We start from the raw sequence: 5,604 nt of genomic DNA, 5'->3' as shown, positions 1-5,604 counted from the left end.
ACACGTCAATGGCTGAAGCAACTATTTCTGCATCTCCCAGTCAGATACGCACATTATTTACTATCATCCTTTCGAAATGCTTCCCATCCAATCCACATGACCTGTCAGAAGACATTTTACATCGAATTCGTGTAAGTTCAGGAAATCTTGGTATGGAGGGAAATGAGGAGATGCATAACCAGGCTTTGCTGTTGATTTAGGACATGTGTTACCTCATGTGCGGCAGTTTATTAGTGAAGTTAGGAATGCCAGAGCCAGATCCAGGAATAAACGACGCGTTTAATTGAGAATTGGAACGTAAACGTGAATATGATCGACATGAATCAGACCAATCAGTTCAAACAAATGTACCCCTGCTGAACCCCCAACAGAAGGAAATATATGATACATTAATGAAGGCAATTGATAATGGAAATGATGGCTTAATTTTCCTGGATGCCGCTGGTGGAACTGGGAAGATGTTCCTAATATCATCGCTTTTGAACACTGTTCGTGCTAGATCGGACATGCGGTGGCAGTTGCTTCTTCGGGCAGCGCCCTCTTTTGTTCTAAGGATGCCGTGCGGCTCACTCAGCGTTAAACTTGCCGTTAAACCTACAATATTCTGAACAAGTGACATGTAACATTTTGAAACAGTCCGCAATGGCCAAAATTTTAGTAGTATCTAAACTTATATGGGATGAATGCACAATGGCGCACAAACGCGCATTGGGAGCACTTGACCGGGCATTGAAAGATCTGCGCAAACACTCGAAATGCTTTGGTGATGCAATGATTTAATTACCTGGCGATATCCGCCAAACACTGCCAGTCATTCCAAGATCGACTGCTGCCGATGAAATAAACGCTTACCTCAAACCATCAAATCTGTGGCGCTATTATGAAGTTACTTCAACTGGCAACAAACATGAGAGTTGAATTTCTAAACGTCCATCTGCTGAAGATTTCTCCAAGCAATTGTTGTCTATCGGTAATCACCGTGTTCCTGTCGACCAATCGAGCGGATTGATTTCATTTCCTCGGAATTTTTACAATTTCTGTCATCGAAAGATGAGCTCATTAACAAAACTTTCCCGATCATCATTGATAACCACAAAAATCGCAAGTTGGTTGAATGAACGAGCAATTTTGGCGGCTAAGGACAAAGATGTGGATGATTTAAACTATGTCATTCAGAATCAAATCGTTGGTACTCTGAATTCATTAAAATCTATTGACTGTGTAACAAACGAAGACGAAGGCACCAACTATCCTTCTGAATTTTTGAACTCCTTGAATGTTCTTGGCTTACCACTGCACAATTTACAGCTGAAAGTTGGCTCGGTGGTCATGATACTGCGAAACCTAAACCAACCAAAACTATGCAATGGAACACGTTTTGTGATAAAAAAAAGTGATTATCAATGTGATTCACGCGACTATACTGACAGGAAAATTCAAAGATGAGGAAGCTCTCACTCCGAGGATTTCCATGACCCCAACCGATATGCCCCTTGAGTTCAAACGAATTCAATTTCCAATTCGTTTGCTATTTGCGATGACGATTAACAAATCACAAGGCCAATCGATGAGTGTTTGTGTTCTGAATGTAGAAAACCCATATCTTTCTCATGGTCAAATATACAGGCCTTTGTGTGGCATGCTCACGTGTTGGTAAACCATGCGCATTATTAGTTCTTGCGCATGATAACAAAAGAAAATAAGTTCTATACTATATAAGAAGGCGCTTGAATCAAGAGAATAAACCAGAATGTATATGTGCCTAGATTGAATAAAGAAAATATCTTTATGGCAAGCGATTGCAATACTTTTTTTGAAGCTTTATTGAAATTTTTCCTTTTTTATTATAACAAGTCAAGTGTGATTAAAATCGGCGCAACCATTTTTGATTCGTAAATGGTTTAACTAAACTGTTCATTGCTAGGCGGTACGAAGTTCGCCGGGTAAACTAGTATATACTACCTTGATCAAAAATTTCCCGGAATTTATTCAGAAAATTAAAAATACAAGTTTATTCATCTAAATCTATATTGTCCCCTTCAAAGTAATCCCCATCGACTGCAACACACTTATGCCAGCGCTTGATCCAATCCTCGAAACATTTTTTATATTCGGTTTTCGGTATGACCATCAGTGCTTCCTGCGATTTTTCCATTACTTCCTCTCGGCTGCTAAAACGCGTTCCCCGTAATGGTTTTTTAACTCGATTGAACAGAAAGAAGTCACAGGGAGCCAAATCAGGTGAATTCGGTGGCTGTTGGATGGTATTTGTTGCATTTTTCGTCAAAAAATTACGAATAATGATAGCACTGTGCGACGGTGCGTTATCATGGTGCAAAATCCACGAGTTTTCTGCCCACATTTCTGGTCTCCTTCGGCGAATTGCTTCACGCAAACGTCTCATAACGCCCAAATAATACTCTTTGTTTACTGTCTGGCCTTCTGGCAAAAATTCATGATGCACTACACCGTTGTAATCCATGAAAACCGTCAGCATTGCCTTCTTTTTTGACTGAAAACGACGTGGTTTTTTTGGTCTCGGCTCATTTGGTGAACGCCATTCACTTGCCTGATGTCTGGATTGCGTGTCGTACTCATAAACCCACGTCTCGTCTCCAGTAATGATCCTTTTGATGAATGTGGGATCGGATTCAGCCTCGCAAATCATGTCTTTTGCGACGTCAACACGGTCTCTTTTTTGCATGAAATTGAGGTCTTTTGGCACCAACTTTGCTGCTACACGACGGAAACCCAAATCATTAACCACAATGTCTTGGGCGGATCCATAGGCAATGTTCAAGTCCTCCGCTATTTCTCTGATGGTTAATTTGCGGTTATTGACCAACATTTCTTTTACTTTATCAACTTTCGATGTCGATGGTCTGCCACTGCGTTCATCATCTTCGATTGACTCACGACCACTTCTGAACCGCTCGTGCCACTGGTAAACGACCGTTTTTTTTAGAGAATCGTTGCCGAAACACTTTTCCAACATTTCAAACGTCCGTGCGCCACTAAATCCGTTTTTTACGCAAAATGTAATACAAGTTCGTTGTTGCAAATTTAAATCCATTTCTGAAATTGTAAAAAATCGCCAACACACACAGAGATAGATGTACTCTTGGCTACGTAACTTTTGCAAATGTCAAGTTATGACACTAAGATTTAAAGGGAATATCAACAACAGATGTACCAATTTAACAAAAAAAACAGAACTCAAATCGGAACGATGGGAGCGCCACACGGTGGTTATTCCGGGAACTTTTTGATCAAGGTAGTATATATATATATATAAATATATAAATTGGACAGCAACAAACAATATAGAAACACACAAAAAGATCACTTAAACACACATTATATCTTGATCATTTCGACGGAATTCTGCTCCGTCTTCATCGTTTGTTTCTATATTGTTTTTCGCTGTCCAATTTATTATTCAAAACCTCCATGTTACGTGAATTTCGATGCGCAGCATCGAAATTGTCGTGAAATATTAAATCTTTATGGTGGAAATGTTGTTTCTTTTTACCCTCATCGTGAAGGAATTCCACAGAGTTAAACCTGAATCTGTTATGTCCACTACCTAGGACACATACAAGACCAACATTTAGTAATCCTTCAACGAGTCAGCGTTAAGAAGAAAATACTCACCAAATATTTCACTTCACTGCGAGTAAACTCTGTATCAAACGTAAAAAAGCATTGCATTTATCAAAGAATATTTAAGAGTATTGTTTAAAAGTTAGATAGATTATCACCAAAGGATATAGTATTTATTAGCAGAACTGTATGCCACGCGTCATCCGACACTTTTTTTAAATAACGCTACGAGACTGGACCTACTAGTTGATTTAAGGTACTAACACCCACTTTTGAAATAACTAGAGTAGTGAAACCAAATGCTTTTCAGTTGAATTATCTGGATTAGAATTTCTGAATGAACTGAATATATGCCTGCAAGTTGGAGCAAATTCTAGGGCGATCCTAATTGATTGCATAAATGTTGAGTTTATAATATTCTCTCCACAGTTCTGCAATGTCGGAAATAAATGCCATGTCCTCATCTGCCAGTATAACTTTGTGTTGGTGTGTATTAAACACAAGCATTAGGCAAAATAAATATATATATATATATACATATATATATATATATACATATATATTTCATATATATATATATATATATATATATATATATATATATATATATATATATATATATATATATATATATATATACAGGGTCGCACCCAAAAGTGGTAGGACTGATTTTCTCTGGCGCGAACGGAGCGGTGGAGGGGGGTCTGCCTGGCAGGGTAAGGTGGAGGGGGCTCTTAGCAACAGACCAATACCAAACTCAGTCGCCTGCGGACTGTCGTTGAGTGAGTATACCGTTTTTAGTGAAGCAAGTTTTTTTTCCGCGTCGAAAACCAAAATGAATCTGAATTTAGAGCAACGTTATTCCGTGAAGTTTTGTGCGAAACTCGGGAAGATGGCAACTGAGATCCTCGATATGATCAAGCAGGCTTGTGGGGACACTGCCTTAAGCCGTTTCACAGTATTTGAGTGGCACAAGTTGTTTAAAGAGGGTAGGGAGCTCGTTGAAGACGACCATCGCTCCGGACGGCCGTCGACGCAAGAACCGACACGAATGTGGACAGAGTGAGGACACTACTGAACACAGATCGACGCTTAACCAGTGAAGAAATTGCAGACCAGTTGGGTCTGTCTGCATCCAACGTCCAACGCATTATTTCACAGGATTTCGCCATGCGCAAGGTGTGCGCCAAGATGGTGCCGAAAATTCTGCCATGGCGCGCTCGTCGTCAGACAGCTCCTGGCCAAATACAGCGTTGCCACGTTGCCGCACCCGCCCTATTCTCCCGATCTGGCACCACCGGACTTCTTCTTCTTCCCCCTGATGAAAAGACAGCTCAAGGGACGACGTTTTGACTCAATAAAGGCCGTTCAAGAGGCTTCGACGAGGGTCATCAACGGCATCCCCAAAGAAAATTTCCAGCGGGCGTACGGGGAATGGGAGCAACGTTATACTAAGTGTGTAACAGCTCAAGGAGCATACTTTGAAGATTATTAAGTCGATGTAAGTATATCGTCAATAAAATTCTTGTAAAAAAATCAGTCCTAACACTTTTGGGTGCGACCCTGTATATTTATATTTATTTTCAGCAAGCAGGAATTGGGGGATACCAGCCCTTAAAGGGTGGAGCGTCTTTTAGTCTGACGCCGAGTGAAAATGACTTGCACGCGCATCGCCCCGCGTGGCATGTTCGCTCGGTTATCTAATGTATGGTAGTCTCTTACCGGGTGAACGGTGATATTTTTAAAAATATTTCAGTATCCTGCAAGTCACTGCCAGGTAGTGTGGCCGGGGGCTAATAAACACCCACTAATATTGACCACAATATGACCCCTACCGCGGTGGGAATGTGTTATTCTGATTCCTTATCGTTCGTTGAAATAAAACATTCTAAATCTGTTCTACCCTAAATCTCTCTAATTCCTTGTTTGTTTTCCTCCCAGTGCATTTAACCCTCCTTTTCCTCCTTCTAACCCACATTTTAGAAGTTTGCAATCGACGCC

Source organism: Hetaerina americana, unplaced genomic scaffold, assembly GCF_022747635.1.
Source record: "Hetaerina americana unplaced genomic scaffold, ioHetAmer1.1.p SCAF_9, whole genome shotgun sequence".
NCBI classification, from domain to species: Eukaryota; Metazoa; Arthropoda; class Insecta; order Odonata; family Calopterygidae; genus Hetaerina; species Hetaerina americana.
Note: the sequence above shows the minus strand (reverse complement) of the source record.